The following is a 22720-nucleotide window of genomic DNA, read 5'->3' as shown; positions in this document are numbered from 1 at the left end:
CATTAAAATACATAAAATACTACACAGACACACACACTAAGGGAACTACAAAGGTAAAATTTAATGCAGAAGGCATAAAATCAGTGTCAGGCTCTACCTTCAATCCCTCCTAAAGGCTCTCCGGAACAAGATCATTTTCAGAAGTCTCTGGAAAACCAACAGGGAGAGAGCAGAGCGAACTTCTTGGAGTAGAGTATTCCACAGCTTGGGGGCCACAGCTGAAAAAGCTCTCTCCCGCGTGCCTGTCAATCTAACATCTTTCACTCCAGGCACGCAGAGGAGACCAGAGGCAGATGATCTTAAATCCCGGGCAGGTACATATGGGCATAAGCGGTCCCTCAGGTATGTTGGTCCAAGGCCATTTAGGGCTTTAAAGGTCAGAACCAGCACTTTGAATGGAGCCCAGAAACAAATTGGGAGCCAGTGGAGTCGATAAAGCACAGGAGCGATTAGTTCCATCCTCTCCTCCCAACAACTCTGCATGACTTGCTTATGTTCACAGGACCCTCAGTGTGGTAGATTATTCTGAGAGATAGTAACTTGACCAAGGCCATCAAGTGAGCTTTGCAGCTGAGCAAAACTGAACTAAGATTTCCTCGCTATATTCTAACATATTTCTCAGATTTCTAATTAGATCGAATTTTAGTCTTGATGCATTATTGACTCTCTTAGTCTAAAATCAATTCTGATAGGCACCTTATTCATCAACATTATACCAATATTAATGAACACTATTTTCCCCGACTATTAATAATGATCCACATTGTTAAAATGACTGAGATACATATCCAGGTAATAAATAAACCACTAGTTATACCTTTTAAAAAAGGTACTTATTTAATGTTTTGGTAGTCAACATTTCTTTGCTAAACTTAAATTGTCTTCAGCTGTAACAATCAAAGTTATAAGTTTTCAAAGTTTCACTATATAAAGTCAGGACAAATTCCAAGCAAATCAATTGAGAATAATGAGCCATTACTTCCTCATAAACTTGCTAATTACCAAAGTAGTGGGATGTATGGCTACCATGCAAGTGTATAATGTGTATAATGTATATTGTATAGTGTATAATATGACACTTTTGTCTTTGATGTGACCTGAAATGGAGAAAAAAACCTCTGGATGACTTGCTTATGCATCAATTTAACTTGTTGTCCAGGTGGTGTATTATTTTAGTACAAATTTTAGCACTTTCCTGTCAACACAGCAGATATTGAGACATAGTGGCAAACACAATATGATATAATTATAATGAGAGATAGATGTTGACCTTTTCTTACAAGGCCATGCCACGGCAGTGTCTGTAAATGTGTTGTATTTGTAATAATTTCATCAACACTCAGGAGAAAAAAGTGAGAACTGTATTGGCATCTAGAGAGGACTATCAGGAGATCTTTCCTGTGAAACACTGCCTGCCCTGAAAAATAAAAAAGAATTGTCAAATTGAACAAAAGTAATTATTTTCCTCTAAGACAGCTGTCTCAGGATCGGTATTCATAGACTGAAGGAAATTATTCATATGGTACCTTGAGCGGTATCCATGGGTGCCTTTCCCTTACTGTAGGGCTGGGGAACCTATTGTACTCATTGGATCCCATTAGCCCCATAGACATGGGACCCCAGGGCAAATAGTGGCTAAAGAGGGCTGGGGATTCAGATAAGAAAATAGCACACAAGAAGGGTTAAGGCTTTCCCCACATTACCAGAACTTAAATCCAAAACACCCACACATCCCTGCAGTGACTGCAAGTACCCTTGTAAAGAAATACAGGAAATCCAAACCTGGATCTCTTGCCATCCCATCTAATTATGACCTTAGACAGACATAGGAGATCTCTTGGTGATTTAATAAGCACACAGTGCTGTATCCTAAGCTTCCCTGTCAGGAATCATGGGTGTCAAAATTTGGTTCCCGTTTACAAAAGCTCATCGGAGAATAAAAGATACTTCAGATGAGCTACATCCAGGATAATAAGAGTTAGATCTTCTGAACCATCTGGTGACTACCAAATGTCCATTGCATGTCACTTTCCTTATTCAACTTCCTTGATCTCCTCAAATTCTCTGTCCAGATGCTAGTTTTTATGTCTTTATTTATTCCTCAAATAACTAACCTAACTTTAATGATGGCACTAGAATTTGAAATTATTTGATATATTGTTTCAGTTTATACATTTCAAAATGCTTGGCTGTAATACCATTTCTCCCAGTAGTTCTCAGAAACTTAAACAAGAGCACAGTCAGTGTTCAATAGACCAGGTACCCAATGCCAGGTGCACATGTCTTTCAGAAAAGATTGCACTGTGATGCTGCATTAGTGGTTAAAATGCTAAACTAGAAACTGGAAGACCAGGGTTCAAATCCCCACTTGGCTGTGATTCTCACTGGGTAATATGATTGCCAGGTCTCCATTTTTTGCCTGGAGACTCTGGATGTTTGGGGTCCTCTCTGGGTCTTTGGGTGAGTCACCCCAAACTACAGAATCTCAGCTTTCATTTAAAAATAATTAAGTTCCTAGGTGTTCTGGTTCAAGAGATATTCACCAAAATGTCAGGCCCCCCTCAAGTTCTGTTAAACCAGCTCATAGCTGGCTGCTCTAACCCCACCCTTTCAGGTTTGTAGCCAATGAGTGAAGCCAGGGTTGTGATTGACAAGAGATTTATTGACCTCCAGGCAATAGCTAGACACCACTGCAAGCCCAGAAAATGGTTGCCTTTTCCTGTTTGTCTGAAAATCTCATAAATTACATAAGTTTATAGCTTTCAGCATCAGGAAGAGTCCCTTTCTCTCTGTGTACAGGAGATCTAGAACAAGATCACAGCAGGATCTTGGTAGGCATGTACAGTAAACAATTTAAGTTATGATTATAATAAAAGTGTGCATGCATGATATAACATATTATACATTTTATCTTTCAAATAATTTTGAACGGAAAATTTAAAAATATATACATGCAGCTTATGATGCAATTCCAATGTGTTATACTTTTCAAATTATGAGGAGTCAAACATGTTTACATTTTCCTGGACTGTTGAAGAGGGCTGTTTATTTGTCTAATTCATAGCCTATTTTAAAAACCTTCCCAATATGAAGCTTTAATCCTACACTTGCTTTTCTGGGAGTAAAGCTGCAATGCTAGTCCCACGTACTGGGAGTAAACCCCACTGAATTCAATAGGATTTATTTTTGAGTAGATATGGTTGGGATTGTGCTGTAAATCAATGGGACTTTTTAGTGAACATAGCAAAAGATTGTGTTTATGTTGTAAATCTTACTCTCCCACCCCCCACCCTATTTTTAAAAACAATTTAGCAGGGCTTACTTAGGTGTCACTGCTTTTATTATGTAGGAAACTAATACTGATTTATTTTTTTAAAAAAAGACATGTTCTGCAATGAACTGGTTTTGACAATAAACTATTAAAAGGGGTGTATGTATTTTTACATCACCAGTGTGTCTGTGTATGGAGTATTTCCAACAACCCTGTTCAGTAGGTTGACAGATGGAAACCAAGGCAGCTCATAACAAGAAATAAATCCCTTTAAAATCCAGTTACCATAAAAACAAGTATAAACAGCTTAAAGTGGCATGATTCTGAATTTTGAGTCAGGTGAGTGAAGTTCCTTACCACTTGAGGTTGCAGTCCTGTGCATGCTTCCCTGTTTGAGTAAGGCCCATTGAATACATTGGGCCTTGCTTCTGAGTAAACATGCATAGGATTGCACTGTAAATATCTTTGCAGATTATATAAATAATGAACATCTTTGACAGTGATGCTTATATAAATATTTCTTCATACTATGTCCCACTAAGTGTCTGAATTCACACGATGGTTGCACATTATTATTTCCTCTACATTTTAAATGTGCCCTTCTTCCTTGGGGTGGTCATGGTCCCCCTCTGTTGTTTTCACTCTGAGGAGCAGATTAGACTGAGAGATGGTGAGTAGCCCATTGTCACTCTGGAAACTTTGTAGCTGATTTCCATGTAAAAAAATTAATTAAAACAATTTACATGCAAACAAAGTTTATGAAGTAGATTCACACAATATATTAAAAAACACTTAATTCACATTTAAAGTGTGTGACTCTACCCAAATAATCCTGGGAAGTGTAATTTGCCCCCCACAGTTATAATTCCCACCACCCTTAACCAGGGTTGCCAGGTCAGAAGCCCCCTAAATCCTGAGATTGCAGGGGCAGGCCTTAGTAATGTCATGGGGCAGGCCACAGTAATGCCATTAAGCATGATCAATTAAGCATCAACCACAGTTGCTTGGAGCATACCACTCAAACAAAAAACAATCTGATTGGAAATTAAGAAAGAAATCTCAGCTAAATTAGGATGTTCCAGGTCCAGCTAAAGTGATGGGATCATTCCTTCTCATCTGCTTAGAGAGCCTGGGTAAGGAACATTTAATCTAGCCTACCTGCTTCTGTCAACAGTTTAAAGGCCCTCAGGCCAGGGCAATCACCAGAAGGCCATTGTAGAAAGAAAGCCTAATGTTGTGGAGATGTTAGATGGGAGCACTCAGGAGTAAAGATGGATTCCCCTGAAGGCTGCAATTCTAAACACATTTACTAAGCCCGATAGAACTCAACAGGACTTACTTCTGAATAGATACTGTTAGGATTGTGCTGTTAGTAAGGTTTGACCAGGAATCATCTGCAAAGATATCTATATCAAAGCAGGGTTGGCAACCCCCTGCCTGGAATGCCTTGCCTACCTTTTAACATGGCTGCTCCAAACTTCTTTACAGACTTGACTCTTCACTGCAGAGAGAGGTTGGAAAAATGAGTAAAAATTAAGACAATTCTCTACCCTTCCCTGCCTACTCTGTGGACTGCTATAAACTCACTTTGACAGCCAACCCAATTCCAGTGAGTAAAATTGACACAGGGAAAACACACAAGGTTTGGTCTATCTTCACAAGCAATAGATTGGGAACAACAGCAATTGCAGCCACACTTCCCAGCATGTGAATTTCTTTTACCACTATTGGGCAAGAAACAAACTGTCATGCAAATAACAAGGTGCATCATCAGTGGGTTTAAGGAGGTTGAGCTGAGCACATGGAACCACTGTTGTTGCTTCTATGGATGTAAGGGAGTAAGGTCAGAGGTAAATGATATGCAAATAGAAACAGAAAGAAAAAGACAGTGATGATTCCTAAATGCAATACTATACCAACCACAAAAAGATTCCTATGAGTAAGGCAGAAAACTCAACATCCGACAACCAGTCAGGATTCCTAAACAAAACTAAAAAAATCCTGGCAGACAGTCAGCCAAGGTCACAGAAATCCCCATGCAGCACAACCTGACCCAGGGGCTACAGTTAGTGCAGAGAGCTGCAGCATGATTGCTGACATGAGCGAGACCCTATCAGCACATAAAACTTCTGCTCTGAAATCTGCACTGGTTGCCGATTTGCTATGAAGCCAAGTTCAAGGTGTGTTTTCCATGTTACGGGTGCCACATGGTACTTGTTCTGCTCTTGGAAGATATCAATCCTTTAGTGTGGCAGCACTTATGCTTTGGAACTCCCTGCCTACTGATATTAATCAGGCGTTTCATTTTACTCATTTTGGCACCTGATAAAAACATTTTTGTTTAGACAAGCCTACCTATGCATGTAAAAGCAATCTTGTTTTTTATCTGTTTTTAACTCATTCTTGGTTTTATTATTTTGAATATTTTTAAATACCTCTTTAATGGTTTTTGCTAATAATTTTATTGTTTTAATTCCTTCTATAAACTGCTTTGAGATTTTTTACAATAAAGCAGTATATAAATGTTATAAATAAAATACAGAAATGAATTTTGGAATTATTGTGGCCCTTGGCTCTCTTTCCTCTTTTAGGAACAAAGTAATATGCCTTATACTGAATCAGGTCATTTGATATCATGTAGCTCAGTACTGATGACATGGACTAGACTTGGCTCTCCAGCAAAAGTCTCTTCCAGAGATTGAATTTTGGACCTTTTTACGCAAAGCACGTGCCCTTCCACTGAGCTACAGCCCTATTTAAAAAATAGATATTTTAAAATTGTTCTTTTCAATTCACTAATGAATTCACAGCACACTATGGCAGATCCACACCATTCATTTAAAGCACGTTCAACATACATTTGAAGCACATGAATCCTACCACAGAATGACCAGAACTGTAGTTTGTTAAGGGTGGTGGGAACTATAACTTTGAGGGGAAAACTACACTTTCCAGGATTCTTTGGGGAAAGTCATGCCCTTTAAATGTGAGTTGGATGTGCTTTAAACATATTATGTGGGTCTTGCCTGCATATAAATCATTTTAACTAAATTTTAAAGTGGGAATAAGCTACACCATTTACTGGATGACATGGGCTACACACCATTCTCAGCCTAATCCGCCCCTCAGGGTGAAAACAACATAGGAGGACCATGACCACCCCAAGGAAGAAGAGCACACTTAAAATGTAGAGGAAATTATAAATTGTAAATAACAATTTACGACCATAGTATGAAATCAGATACATATCAAGACATAGTATGAAGAAAATTTATATAAGCATGAATGTCAAAGATGTTTATTATTTACACAACCTGTAAAGATATTTATAGTGCAATCCTATGAATGTTTACTCAGAAGCAAGTCCCAATGTATTTAATGGGGGTTATTCAAACAGGGAAGCATACGCAGGACTGCAATTCAGTGATAAGAAACTTCACTCACCAAATCCAAAATATAGAAGCATGCCACTTTAAGCTATTTGGCAACTTTTTTATACTTGTTTTATTGTTAATGGATTTTAAATGGCTTTATTTCTTGTTGTGAACTGCCTTGGTTTCAAAATCTACCTCACAGGGTTGTTGGAAATATTCCATATATACACACATTGGAGATGTAAAAAGACATACACCCCATATAATAGTTTATGGTCAAAACCAGTTGGCCATTGCAGAACATTTTTTTAAAGAAAGTATTAGTTTCCTGCCAAATAAAAGCAGTGACACCTAAGTAAACCCTGCATAACTGCTTTTAAAGAAAAGGATTGGAGGGGGAGAGAAAGATTTACAACACAAGCTGTTCTATGTTCACTCAAAAGTCCCATTGATTTTCAGCACAATCCTAACCATGCCTATTCAAAAGTAAGTCCTACTGAATTCAATGGGGTTAACTCCCAGGTATGTGGAATTAGCATTGCAGCTTTACCCCAAGAAAAACTTCATATTGGGAAGGTTTTCAAAACAGGTTATTAATAAAACAAATAAACTGCCCTCTTCTCCAGTAATATTTAAACTTGTTTGACTCCTTAATTAGAAAAGTATAAAACTGCAGCATGTACATTTTTAAAAACTTCTGTTCAAAAATTATTTGAAAGATAAAATGCATAATATGCCATTTTTGCAAGTAATGAAAAAGCCCTGCATGTACACTTTTATTATAATTATAACTAAAATTGTTTACAGTGTATACCTCCAAGATTCTGCTGTGATCTTCTGCTGTAGTGCAATCCTACACATGTTTGGTCAGAAGCAAGTCCCAATCCTGTACAGAGAAAGTAATGTTTATGCTGCTGAAAGCTATATATTTACTGAATTCCTGATGTGAGACAGACAGGAAAAATAAACTGTTGTCAGAACTTGAATTGGGGCTTAGATATTGCCTTGGGGTCAACAAATCTTGTCAATCACAACCCTGACTTCACTTATTAGCTAAAAAGTGCAGGGATTGGAGCAGCCAGTACTAACAGAAGTTGTGCAGGGGGGTGGCTGACATTTTGGTTTGTATCTTTTGAACCAGACCACCTAGAAACTTATTTTTTGAACAAAATGAAAGCTAAGAGTCCGGTGTATAAGGTGACTCACCCAGAGACCCAGAGGGGACCCCCAAAAACTGGAGTCTCCGGGCAAAAACCAGAGACCTAGCAATCTTAACCTGAACAAACTACAGTTCCCATGATTCTGTGGTGGGATTCATGTGCTTCAAATGTCTGTTGAATGTTCTTTAAATGAATTGTGTGGATCTGCCTGAGGTATGCTGTTCAGTGGCAGGGCACATGCTTTGCATACAAAGGTCCAAAATTCAATTTCTGGAAAAGACTACTGCCAGGAATCCTGGAGAGCCAATGCTAATCCATGTCATCAGTACTGAGCTAGATGGTACCAAATGGCCTGAGTCTGTATAAGGCAGATTCCTTTGTTCCTAAAAGTGGAAAGAGACCCAAAGGCAACAATGACTCCATAGTTTATGTATTTTATTTACAAAATTTAAATACTACTTTATTGTAAAAAAACCTCAAAGTGATTTACAGTAGGAATTAAAACAATAATATTATTGGCAAAGACAGGTATTTAAAAACATTCAAAATAATAAGACCAACAATGAGTTAAAAGCAGTTAAAAAGCATAATGGCTTCCACATGCCTAGGTAGGCTTGCCTAAAAAAAAATGTTTTTAGCAGGTGCCAAAATGAGTACAATGAAGCGCCTGATTAATGACAGTAGGCAGGGAGTTCCAAAGCATAAGTGCTGCCACACTAAAGGATTGTTTTCTTACAAGAGCAGAATAAGTACTATGTGGAACCCGTAACATGGAAAGCACACCTTGAACTTGGCCTGGTAGGAAATTGACCACCAGTGCAGATTTCAGAGCAGAGGTATGAAGTGCTGATAGGGTCTCACTCATGCCAGCAATCGTGCCACAGTATTCTGCACTAACTGTAGCCCCCAGATCAGGTTGTGCTGCATGGGGCTTTCTGTGGCCTTGGCTGACTGGCTGCCAGGATTTTTTTAGTTTTGGTTAGGAATCCTGACTGGTTGTGGGATGCTGAATGTTCTGCTTTACTCATAGGAATCTTATTGTGGTTGGTATGGTATTGAATTTAGGAAAACATCACTTTCTTTTGTTTTTGTTTTTCTATTTGTATTTCATTTACCTTTAACATAACTTCCTTACTTCCATAGAAGCAACAACAGTGGTTCCATGCACTCATTTCAACCCCCTTAAACCCACTGATGATGCACCTTGTTGGTTGCATGACAGTTTGTTTCTTGCCCAATAGTGGTAAAACAGAATTCACAAACTGGGAAGTGTGGCTGCAATTGCTGTTATTTCCAAGTTACTGCCTGCGAAGGTAGACCAAACCTTGTGTGTTTTCCCTGTGTCAATTATTACTCACTGGAATTGGGTTGGCTGTCAAAGTGAGTTTATATCAGTCCACAGGATAGGCAGGGAAGGGTAGAAAATCTTCTTATCATTCATTTGTCAAACCTCTTTCTGAAATGAAGGGTTGTGTCTGTAAATATGTTTGGAGCAGCCATGTTAAAAGGTAGGGGCAGGGCACTCCAGACAGAAAGTTGGTAACCCTGCTTGGTTATGGATATTGTTGCAGAGGATCTCTAATCAAGCCTTACCAACAGCACAATCCTAACCATATCTACTCAGAAGTAAGTCCTGTTGAATTCTATGGGGCTTAGTCCCTTAGTAAATGTGTTTAGAATTGTAGCTTTCAGTGGCATCCATTTTTAATCCTGTATACTCCTGTCTAATATCTCCACAACACTTGGCTCCCTCCTTCCTACAATGGCCTTCTGGTGACTGTCCTTTCCTGAGGGCACTTAAAGCCTTCTTGCCAGAAGCAAGTAGGCTAAATTATATGTTCCTTACCCAGGCTCACTAAGCAAATGAGAAAGAGTGATCCCATCACTTCAGCTGGACCTGGGAACACCCTCTTTTAGCTAAGATTTCTATCTTAATTTCCAATAAAAATTTGTTTTTGTATGCTCCAAGCAACTGTGGTTGATGCTTAATGTATCATGCTTAATGACATCACTAGGGCCTGCCCCTGAAATCTCAGGGTTTGAGATGCTTCTGACCTGGCAACCCTACTGGGTAACCTTAGGCCAGTCACCACCTCTCAGTTTAACCTACCTCACAGGATTGTTGTGAGGATATATACCTCCGTGAGATCCTTGGAGGAAAGGAAGGATACAAATTTAATATAAATATATAAATTTATTCTGGATGGGAAGCAGCAGAAAAGCATTGTTGTGGCAAAAAGGTAAGCTGAGTTTGCCCCTTTTTACTGGAGAGTCCCTCCTACCTTTTGCAAACATTTCAACTTTGAGAACCTTCAGTCCAGTGTCATCAGACCTTATCTTCTGCAAGGAGTAACAGGTGCTCAGAGTTGTACTTCTGAAGCCTGGAAATCTTACAGATAACCACATTGATTCCAACTATGCCTAATAGATGTATAGTTTAATTTACATTAATGTAACTTACATTGCATGCAGACTAGTGTTCTTTCTTCCAGAACTCCCCTTGCCCTGTTTGCCTTCTCTAAGTCCTGGGGTAGACAAGTTTGTGCTTAGTCCAGAACTTTCTGAAATCCCAGTCTAGATCAAGGAATGGACCTGCCATAATCATTACACTTAAGAATATAGTAGACTCTTACTTTCAGGAGAGTGTAAATACTGGATCACATTTAGGAACTGAATCTGGTCATAAAAGGCAATGGCTGGGGGGGGGTGTTCCTTGCCAATGCCAACAAGAATGGCAATCAGACCTGTCCTTCAACTAACCAAACAGCCTTGGAGGATCCTGTGAATTCTGTATAAAACAATCAATCTAGCAAAAAGGACAAGCCAGATTTGACAAAGGAACATCTGGAGTTGCTCCATCACTTCTTCTGTCCTTGGGCTTTTAAATGTCCCCTTGGTTGTTGTCAGGTGTGAATCTTACTATATCTGGCAGAAAGCTGCCTGGATTTAAAAACATAAATAGCAGCAGGGACATGAACCATCCAGGAAACTTGACACCCATGTTAAAAACCCTCACCAAGATGAAAGACAGAGAGGGTAAGAACAATATTTTTAAAGAAAACTGTCACAAAGTGGAAGATTTAAAATAGAGTGGGGGCAATGTGCTCTTATGTGTGACAAGCAGCTTGCTCCTCTTTTTTGGCACCAAAAACTTCAGAAAAAGATCACAACATGGCTTTATGCTTCCAGAACCTTAAGCTGTTGACTAAACAAAGTTGTAAATGGCTGTTAGGAAACCATTATGGCCAGTTTTAATTGGACTGTGTTAATTGGATTACTACTAGGCTTTGCAGGATCAGATCACTACAGCAAAAACATTGTATAAATCAGGGTGGGCAGATTACTTCCCTCCCCCCACAGCGGCCATACACACTAGATCAAGAGGATCCCATCAGTGTATATATGAAATTGGGATGGGGGTTTCCAGGTGTGCTTTACTTTTTTGCATTAATTATCTTGACCTGCATTTGCCACTTTAGGGCCCATATATCCAGTTTGGAGAGATCCTTTGGGGCTATAGTACAGATGAAAAACTTGTGGCCCTCCAGGTGTTGTTGGGCTACAACTTATTTATTTATTTATTATTTGATTTCTATCCCGCCCTTCCTCCCAGCAGGAGCCCAGGGCGGCAAACAAAAGCACTAAAAACACTTTAAACATCATAAAAACAGACCTTAAAATACATTAAAACAAAACATTAAAAACATTTTTTTTTAAAAAGCTTTAAATACATCTTAAATAAAAAGGGTTAAAAAACAACTCCCATTATCTTTGACAACTGACTGTACTGGCTGCATGGGCTGATGCAATCTGGAGTCCAACAACATGTGGAGGACCACAGGTCCTCCAACCCTGGGCTACAGAAAACTAGACATATTTATTCTCCTAAAACAGGTTTTTAAACTTTAACTATATTCAGTGCAGGAAATGCAGAAGTAATGATAAATGGTGTAACTCACTGAACAATGTGCTAGTCTGATCCTTATAAGAGTGAGGCCAAACTCAGAACTTTAGTACTTCTGTGACAAGCTGGAGAAAGCACCATGTACACCATGAAGATGTAATCTTTGCACAAAAGATGGTAACCAAAACATTTTATTTAGAACAACTTCAAACATCAGGCATGAGAAAGCTACATCCTCAGCTGCCTCAGTCTAGACCAGCCTTTCCCAACCAGTGTTCCTCCAGATGTTGTTGGACCACAACTCCCATCTTTCCTGACTATTGGCAATGCTGGCTGAGGCTGATGGGAGTTGTGGCCCAACAACATCTGGAGGCACATTGGTTGAAAAAGGCTGGTCTAGACCTTTGTGCAAGACCTGACTGAAACTGCTCCAGGCCCTGGTGAACTGGGACACATAAAATATGGACTGGATTCCCCAGCACTGCATCTTAGGGCCCAAGTATGGTCTACTTCCTGGATTTCTGTACAAATAAAGGTCAGTACTATGGGAAGGGAAACAAGACCTAAAACTTTTTTTGCGGGGGGGTTTTAAAAAACAAAAGAAGGCCAATGAATTTAAACAAAATTCCAGGACATTGGGGATTGTTTGTTTTCTTCCAAAGACCAAACTTTTTTTAAATATAAATTTTATCTAGAGGGATCTCTCTAGCCATTTTCAGAAATGTGCTTAGGGGCAGACTGTACCTTTGTGGTAGAACATCTGCTTTGCATGCAGAAGGTCTCTGGTTCAATCTCTGGCACCTCCAGGGTCAGCTGGGAATGCCCTCCATCTGAAACCCTGAAGAGCCCCTGCCAGTCAGTGTCGACAACACTGAGCTAGATGGAACAAAGTGCCTAAGACAGCGCTCTATCTTCCTGTGTTAACAGAACTTTCCTCTGCAATGATGTGCACACATGAACATGCTCATTGAATACATCAAGTATCAGCTGCTTTTCTAAAAAGGGCAGTGTATCAGATTGGGATACAAGTAGTTGCACTCAGACATGAATTTCACTAGGCAACCTTGGATAAATCCCCATCTCTCAGCCTTATCTGCCTCACAAAATTGTTATGAGAGAAAATACAGAATAAGTTCAGGAGCTCCTTGAAATAAGGGTGAAATACAAAGAGACATTTCAGGGATCTTGCCATGTATTCCTGAACTATCTAGCTGTTTAAGATGGACTCCAGACTACCGCCCACACATGTGTCCAGTTTTACAAGCTTGCACGCTAAGCCCCATTTATTTCCTTGACTTAAGCATTTAATGTTGTGCACTTTGGTTCTATTAGTTTAAATGGAACTAAGGCATGCCTGCTAAATGCTTGTTTACATCCCTGGACTTTAAAGGCAAAAAAGCAAAGGGGGGGGAACAGGCTTATTTTCTCAGCCAGTATAGATTTGGAGGATGAATAATATTTCTGCCTATTATCCTTTTTCTTTAGCCCCCCCAAAGAAAAGCCAAGCAGAAGCTGAGAGCTAATCATTTGTCATAGCTTCTCATCTACTGAATTCCTTGCTGCCATTCAAAAAACCATCCCTGATCAATGTCTGTTAATGACATGATGTGACCTTATTATATTAGACTACAAAGTGATCTTTGCTGTCATGGAAGACTGCCACGGCTCAGGGGCAAAGCGTGTACTTTGAGTGCATATGCTTTCAGGTCAAATGAATGGAATCTCAGTTGGATGGATCTTGGGTGGCAAGAATAGGAGGAGAGGAGTCCTTGGAGGGCCATTACACGGTGAACTGTCAGCGCATGTGGCCAGTGCAGTGTGCTCTGCCTGTTAATGGCTTTCTAGGATCTGAGCCTGGTGCCCTTCCTGATGCTGCTAGCTGAGATAATTTTGGGTTCAGGATGCTGAGGATTGAACTGGGGACCTTCTGTATACAAAGCATGTGCTCTACCACTGAGCCAGGCTCCCCCCACCTCAACAAATTATGTGAGGATAAAGCTGACTTCAGCTTACTCCATGATTTATTTGCTACTTTTGACCTTTCAAGCACAATACCTGGTCTATAATAGAACAATAGCTTTCTCCCCTTCATCTAAATCTAATCAAATGCTCATTTCCAGGAAGAAATTGCTTTTTGGATGAAGTATTTCTAAGGACCAGGGCAGACTCTTAACATGCATATTTTAGTTTTGTAGTTTGGACCCCTCAAAAAATAGCAGGGAGGAATATGGGAATGAAACAATAAAAGTTAGTTTCTTGAAATAGATTCCCTGGAGCAAAACAATCAAAGACAACAGCAGCAGCAGCAGGAAAAAAACCCCCTCACAGATGTATAGTAACTTCACTATAACGAAACAGAACATAAAACATTATTGGAGCCGTTTGCAAAGCAACAAGGTTCTGCAGAGCTTAAAAGTAATAATAAAACTACACATTGCCTTTTGAGGTGTTCAAGATCTCTTCCCTCTGGAGGGGAGGGTCTCTTCCCTTTGACTAGGTGGACTCCATAGAGGTCCCAAGAGTACAATACCTGTCTCCACAGTGGTAGTTTAAGGATGGAAAGATCTGTCAATTTCAGTTGTCCCGGTTTCTCATTTTTCCAATCTGAAATTAAATTCTTCACAGTTTGAAATTGTTCTTTTTTTAAAAAAAAAATCCTCATGAAAACAGCATATTCACTTCAGCATTTTAGTGTTAATTTCTCCTAAAACACACATTTTTAATACAGTGTTGACTAAGGTACACCTTTTTGCAAGCAATTTCTCCTAATATAATGCATTTTTGTATGCTTTCACTTATATATTCATTTTTTCACATTTTCCCCTAATATATGCATTTTTGTAAACATTGTTTGGTTGGAGAACTGCATCGCAAAATTCAGATAAGTGCTAGTTTCCAAGGATGGCTGTGTTTTGGTTCTCATATTGTTTTAGAAAGTGTGAATTTGTTTGATTTGGCTTTAAATATGAACTGAATCCAATTACTCACCCATTTCTACTCCAGACCCATTTCAGTCTGGATTTAGGCCTGGTTTAGGGACAGACTCTTCCTTGGTCATCCTAATTGATGACCTTCTTTGGGAAAGGGATGGGGAGAGTGACCCTGTTGCTTTTGCTTGATATCTCAGCCAGAGCTTGGAAAAGTTACTTTTTTGAACTACAACTCCCATCAGCCCAATCCAGTGGCCATGCTGCCTGGGGCTGATGGGAGTTGTAGTTCAAAAAAGTAACTTTTCCAAGCTCTGATCTCAGCAGCTTTTGACAACAATGACCACAGCCTCCTCCTGGACTCTCTGTGAGATGGGAGATTGTGACACTGTGTTGCAGTGCTTTTGCTCCTACCTAGGGAGCTGGGTTCAGAGAATAACATTAAAGGATTATGTCTCTCCCCACCCTCAGCAGTTGTGCTGTGGGGTTCCACAGGGCACTATTTTATCCCCAATGAAGCCACTAGGAATGGTCATTAGGAGATATGGAGCACGGTGCCATCAGTATGTTCTATTCCATCTGAATCAGGAGAGGCTGTGATTGTTTTAAAGTAGTGTCTGGATACAATGGTGGAGTAGATGAGGGCCAACAAACTGAGACTGAATCCTGGTAAGATGGATAGTGTATGGATTAGGTATTCCCGGGTCTGGGAGCTGGGGAGTTCACCAGTTCTGGATGGGGTTGCACTTCCTCTGAAGGAACAGGTATATTGTTTAGGGATTCTCCTAGATCCGTCTTTGACACTGAAGATTCAGGTAACCTCTATGGTGAGGAGCACCTATTATCAGTATACATGTAAATAGCATTAAAATCAATTGTAAGATGTACTTAAAAACGTAAACCACAATAAAACATTTATGAATTTATCTATTAAAATTAAACAATGCCATGATCTGCTGAAAGCTGAAAGCTCAGTTTATGAGTCAGCTTTCAGTAGATCACGGCACTGTTGGGCCTGTCTATGTCACTGTCAGCATCCTTATCTTTGTCCCTTTTGGGGTGCTCCCTATAAAGGAGAAAAAAGACATCAGCATACTCCCCCTGCCAAATTTTTTCTTTGTCGAAGGGAGCAGGTGGAAGCCCAAGGTGACAGATGTATTCCCGTAAGGAATAGCATTAACTGCCACTGCCCCCAAGGGGTCTGAAAGAATACCCTAACTTGTTATAGCGGTTGGCTGCTGCTGTTCATCAGCCAAAATGGCTGTTGGAACCAGCCCACCAGGTGACACAGCTGATGCCATCACCTGTCCATTGCCTGCATGCTGCCAAATTTGGCTGCATGCAGCCTGGAGCGTTGGTTGAGATGCACCATTCGCTTCCGGTCTGAAAAGAGTAGCAGTCCCTGGACTGGTGACCCCTGGACCCTGAGGAGGCCACTGTGACGTCCTTCCCCGCCTGTGACCACTAGTGATGTCTTACCATTGTCAGGCCCACCTTATGATGTGCAGCCCACCTCTGGTCACCCCCAGTCAGGAACGTCAGGTTTATTTTTACCTTTCACCGCACTAGCACAGATCTCAAAAGATCCCTCTGCTAGGCCACACTGTTGCAAAAATGCTGTTCATTTTCCCTCGTAGGCTGTCTCCGATAACCACCAAGAATAAGTTAGCCAGTTGAGGGTTCAACTAAGTTTTATTCTCGAGAATAGAGACACTCTTACTATGCTCATGCATCAAGGTAAGTTGTCTGGCCATTAGTGTGGCCAGCTTCCTTTTATATTTCACTATGTATTTTGCATACTATGCTTTTTGGAAGATTTCAGCATTAGCAACAAAATGAAACTTAGAAAGGGCTGCTGCCTTTTGGCTGTATGTCATTCTCATCTATGTCAATAATATCTTCGTCAATAACATCTAATATCTACATCAATAACATCTACCATCCACGTCAATAAGATAACAAAATACGTATGACATCTATGTCAATAAGATAAGTTGAACAAGATACATATATTCAGGCTAACATTGTTCTCCTAACAAGATACATGCATCTAAGGTAACCTTCTGTTTTCCTTTGCCAGTTTGTCAGCATATTTTGTTCCAAGTTTTCTATAAGGCCTTGAGACCTCTAACATAGCTGTACTTTGGTTCAGCATTACATATCAATACATATTCTAAGTATAATTATATTCTAAGCATAATTATAACCTGGATTTTCTCAACAACACTACCCAACACTCTGTATCCCTTATAGCCTATAGACTGTGCCTTAGTCTCTGCCTGGCTATCTCGATACCTTGTGTCTATGGGTATAGATAATTCCCAACGCCCCCTGCAGCCTCTTGCCTCTGAAGCTTACAGCTCTGGGTTTCTCTGTGGTACTGGATACAATATCTTTTCCTCTGCTGCTGCCACCATTCGATACAATTACTGTTCAGCCTTGGTTACTGTGCCATTCCCCCTGGATTGTGTATCCCAGCTGAACAATCAGGCTTTTAGTAAACGAAGAAATATTTATTAAGCATTAGAAATAACAAGATTACTTAGGACTTTGTTTACAAGTGTATGGCTTCATATATGTTCTCTTATGTACTTTACTTCCTAATAATTGCCTCAGAACTCCTATTTCACTCTCTCAACAGCCACCTTATACTCTCCACACCAACCCCTCCAACACACCAACAACACACCAACAACACACCACCAAAACACCACCCCAGATTTAACTGTCATCCTCTCATTTATACTTCCAGCCATTCAAATGCTCAACTAATCATCCAGCATTCTACAGCCCATGTACTCCCCCTCCTCATTCACTCCACTTACAATATGTCTTATATTATTCACTAATACGCAAAAAACCTTGCGATTTAAGAATGTACCTATAGCCCACAGATATTTCTACCAAACTTTAAAAAGCAGGGAAATTGGGCAGCTATAGTGAATGCACCAGGGGAGCAGGAGACCTGACCTCCTCTCTGATATATTGTACTGCCCTACAAAGTTGTCAACATGCAAACACAATTTCGGTTGGTCTTTCACAGTCCAATCCACTTGCTGTGTAGCTTGGAAGAATTTGGTAACATGTGCCTCTGAGCATATGGTGAGTGATGGCAACACCTGCCATCTCCAAAGATGAAGAATTATATTTTTGTATGTTTGTTGGTGTTCTTCTTACTTTGCTTCTTTCCTGTGTTGCTAATGTTTCTACAGAGAATCTAAACCAGAACATTTCCCCCCTCCTTATTCATCCTAGAAATCTGTGTCAAATGTATTTCTATTAATTTCAAAGCCTTTTTATTGGTCATTGTCATGTGATGGTGAAGACAGCCTTTTGTGTTTTATATTGGAGGTTATGTTCTATTTCTATTTTGGGTGCATTAACAGTTGAATCTCAAACTGCAGTTTGATGTAAAATCAGACTGATCACAATATGTTGCTACTTCAGCAATGACTCTAGCTGTTGGAAAAAAGAGGATGCACGTTTTCAGCTTGCTATGTTTAAACCACTTTATTTAAGGCAAGGTGTTCACGATCAATTAAAAACATAGAACACATCTAGAATTTTGCTAGAATATATTTCACCTTCCACTGTCTTATCTTGTGCAAATTGAGATACTTCTGATGTCCACTGGAGACTATTTTGCAGAAGTCAGTGCCATTATTCCACAATTACGTTTGGAGTTTTTTTAGTATAAATTTTGCAAAGTGTTGCTGTACTTCACATATTCATAGAAACAAAAGCAAAAGAAAAGGATTTCCTATAGGAAACTTCACTAAAATTGCAAAGTAAATCAGACATATTTAAAGTGACCATCTGAATTATATCAACTGTCTTAATAATGTTGCTTCCTCCCGGCTAAAACAAGATCAGCACAGGACATATCTTCTTTCTATTATTTGGGCTGGTTACAGGTGTTGCCACCACTCACCATATGCTCAGAGGCACATGTTACCAAATTCTTCCAAGCTACACAGCAAGTGGATTGGACTGTGAAAGACCAACCGAAATTGTGTTTGCATTTTGACAACTTTGTAGGGCAGTCCAATATCTCAGAGAGGAGTTCAGGTCTCCTGCTCCCCTGGTGCATCCACTATAGCTGCCCAATTTCCCTGCTTTTGAAAGTTTGGTAGAAATATCTGTGGGCTATAGGTACATTCTTAAACCACAAGGTTTTTTGCGTATTAGTGAATTTCCTTGCTTTTTAATCCGGGAGGTAAGAAATGGGATCCTGTGCAAGTTTGCTGAGAATGGATTGATCATTTGCATGCTTATTGAGTTAAGTGGGATTTACACACACACACACACACACACACACACACACACACGGCAATCATGCATAGGATAGGTGAAACTGACCACAGGGGATTGGGAAGGGAGGAGGGGGAGGAGGGGGAGGGGTGGAAAGGCAGAGGGGAGGACTGGGATGGGAGCAGGCAGGAGGGAGAGGGGAGGACAGATGTGGTCATTTGCATGTTTATTGAGTTCAGTGGGATTTACTCCCATGCAATCATGCTTAGGATAGGTAAAACTGACCGGGGGGGAGGGACGGAGGGCTGGAGTGGGCAGGGGAGGCGGAAGAAGGAAGAGGGGAGGGGAGGAGAAAGGGAGAGGAAACGGGAAGGAGGGAAAAGGTAGGTCTGATCATTTGTATGATTATTGAGTTGAATCGGATATACTCCTATGCAATCATGATTAGGAAAGGTAAAACTGACCAGGCTGAGCCTGGCAACCAAGATGTCTTCTGTATCTTTCAAAGTTGGGCAGGGGGAAGGGAGAATTCTATCTTGTGGTTTTTCCCATTACATTGTTGCAAGAACACCTGCACTTGGCTGACTTTCTCTTCTACTAAAGATACAGGATCAGTCTCAGGCCCTGAACCTGGCAACCCTACCTCCCACCCAAATTTAAAACAAAGCTGTCCCTGGCCACATCCACACCAGGCCTCTATTACACTTTGGACAATCATTATTTATTTATCTATTTATTTAGTGTATTTATATACCGCCCCATAGCCGAAGCTCTCTGGGCAGTTTACAATAACTAAAAACAATAAAAAGAAATATACAAATTTAAAAATACATCTTTTAAAAACAATTTAAAACAATTTATAATGGCTTCTCTCAAAGAATCCTGGGAAGTGTAGTTAGAGAAGGGTGCTGAGAGTTGCTAGGAGACACCCTGTTCCTCTCACAGACCTTCAATCAGAGTGGCTGACTGTTAACCATTCTCTCAGGGGAATAGGAGTCTCCTCTCAGCACCCTTCACAAACTACACTTCCCAGGATTCTTTGAGGGAAGCCATGACTGTCTCAAGTGAAATCAAGTCTGGTGTGGGTGTGGCCCTCTGATTAGCCAAGCCCAGCAGCTGTGAGGCTTTTAGAACACTGACAGTTGGTCCTTACTGAGCATACCCCGCGTTATAATAGCCAAAATTTCTTAAATTAATTAAAAATCAACCAGGCATTTTTTTTAACTTTTAAACTGCAGTAGATGAAGGTCAGAGTATGGGGCAAGGTCAGTATTAGGATTACAGGTACTCTGTGAACATGGCTGATTTTTAATGATTTTCAACAGATTATGAGAACTCTGGCAGAAAAAAGTCCAAAAGGGCTCTGAGGTTTTTCTCTCTCTTTTTAGACTTTGAACTCTCGATTCTCTCTGACTGTTTTGTGTATCGCCATGAAAATTGACAGGGTTGTTAAGCAACCGTTTCTGAGTTCAGAACTATAAGTTTTGTAAGGTTTTGTTTTGAAATGAGCTTATGGGAAGCATCAGAATGGCATGCGGCGGTATTTTCCATTTAACATTGCGGAATGTGAAAAATCCATGCTGGCTATAGTATACAGCCACTCTCGTGGCTGTATAATACCAGCACTTACCATATGTCTTATATTAAACCAGCACTTACCATATTTACATTACAATCAGGAACATCACAGCCACCCTGAACCTGGTGACCCAGCAGCCTGAGCAGGCCTGGCAGACTCACCTGCTCTCACCAGTGGCCCAGTCACACCTGTGGCTTGGCACTCCACTGCAGTTGATAGCATGCCAGCCTGGGGTGTAGCCACCTCACTTCTAGTCCCTACCACTGCTGTTAGCACAGGAGGAGCCACCGGCCCATCGCTCAGGAGCTGGGTAGAGTCAGGACAGGTTTCAAGAGCCTCGAGCCTCGCTAAAATCAATGCAAAGACATCGTTGTTAGACCCTTACCGCTGACCCTTATTTGTGCCACCTTGAGCCTTGGCTTTTGCTTGCTTTGGCCTGGTAACCCTCCCCCCAGTGGGAGTCCCAGGATTGGCAGCTTCCCTTGAAGCAGTCGGTGGTGACCTGGGAGCAGGGGTTGGTGTCAGCCTCCCCCGCTTCTCTAAAGCCTGAAGGCGCACTAGAATGGAAGCCCATGGTGGTACCTCCTCCTCATCCGAGGATCCAGGCGCCGGGAGAGGGTGTTTTTGTGGAGGCCTGTAGGCTGTCCTTTTACCTTTTGCCCCCCCTTTCTCTTTTTTGGATGGCATGATTATTTAATCCCGCCCTGGCTTGTAATAATATTTATAAGAAATTATTATTATTAGTAGTAGTAGTAGCCACTAACTATAAAAACACCAGCAACCATTATCTATTGTCAGCTACTAACTACATTAAATCACTGTCTGCAAGGTATGATCCCTTTATTCCAAACCTTGCAGCTTTTTACTCTAATTTATATCGATGACTAATTTAACAAGTATTGTAAGCCACTGACTATTAAGCCACTGTCAGCAGGGGATGATCAATTAATTCAAGCCTTGCAGCTCTGTCACTTTAATTTATTTCATTTTAAGTAACATTAAATGTGTGATCTTGTTTGACTGGCTGCAGAAAAAACAGCCTGGAAAATCCAAAGCCTTGCAGCTCTTTGCTTTAACATGTGTGTGTTCTTGATTTAACTGGCTGCAGGAACAGCCTGGAGGTGGCACTGCCAGAGGACTCCAAGTGCTTTCCTCTCCCACTACCCGGGAGGGGGGGTCCCCAGTGATCGGCTTAGCAAAGCCTTAATAAAGGACCACCCAGCCACCGCCGTTCATCCAGCCACCACCCGTCCAACGTAAGTGTAATCCTCGCAGGGAAAGAAACCAGGCCTAAACAGCCCCCAGAAAGCTGCCCGAGCCGCCAAAAGCCAGCGCCTTAGATGCTGAGGCCACAAACACGGCCTGTGCCACCAGAGGCCCACGCCTCAAAGTGGCACTGATCACACCACGCAGCCGAACTAAAATGGCCACCGCTGCTCTTCTCTTTGCTCTGCCTCTGCCTTTCCCTTGCCATCGATGTCGCGCAGAAAAAGAGGAAGGTAGGAGAGGCAGCTGGACTTAAATTGTCCTATAGTCTCCGCCCCTCACGCTGCACATCATGCTCATGTCACAGGTGCAATGCGCGATGTTGACCGATTAAAAGATGGAGGCAGCGACTTCACCCCCATCTGCAACCATGCCCCACTTATCAGCTGCGCTGCAAGCGGGGCGTCATTTCTATTTATTTATTTATTACATTTATACCCCGCCTTTCTTTTCATGATAGAAACCCAAGGCAGCTTACATATGGTTCCCAGGCGGTCTCCCATCCAGGCACTGACCAGACCCGAACCTGCTTAGCTTCAGCAGGATGCTGGCCTCATGTCCCTTCAGACACATCTGAGTATTTATTTATATTTCCATTTGTGGTGTAGTGGTTAAAGTGTTGGACTATGACCTGGGAGACCAGGGTTCGAATCCCCACACAGGCATGAAGCTCACTGGGTGACCTTGGGCTAGTCACTGCCTCTCAGCCTCAGAGGGAGGCAATGGTAAACCCCCTCTGAATACCGCTTACCATGAAAACCCTATTCATAGGGTTGCCATAAGTTAGAATCAACTTGAAGACAGTCCATTTCCATTTCCTATCTAAAAGATCTCAAAGCGATAAGGGGAGGAATAGTGATGTTGTTTTTTGGTTTGGATTTTTTTTTTTGGCAACCAAGTCACATTCACATCAGGCATTTATTCCACTATTATTTCACTTTAAACAGTCATGGCTTCCACCAAAGAATCATGGGAAGTGTAGTTTGTG

Source organism: Rhineura floridana, chromosome 5, assembly GCF_030035675.1.
Source record: "Rhineura floridana isolate rRhiFlo1 chromosome 5, rRhiFlo1.hap2, whole genome shotgun sequence".
In the NCBI taxonomy this organism is placed as follows: Eukaryota; Metazoa; Chordata; class Lepidosauria; order Squamata; family Rhineuridae; genus Rhineura; species Rhineura floridana.
This window is presented reverse-complemented; position numbering follows the sequence as displayed.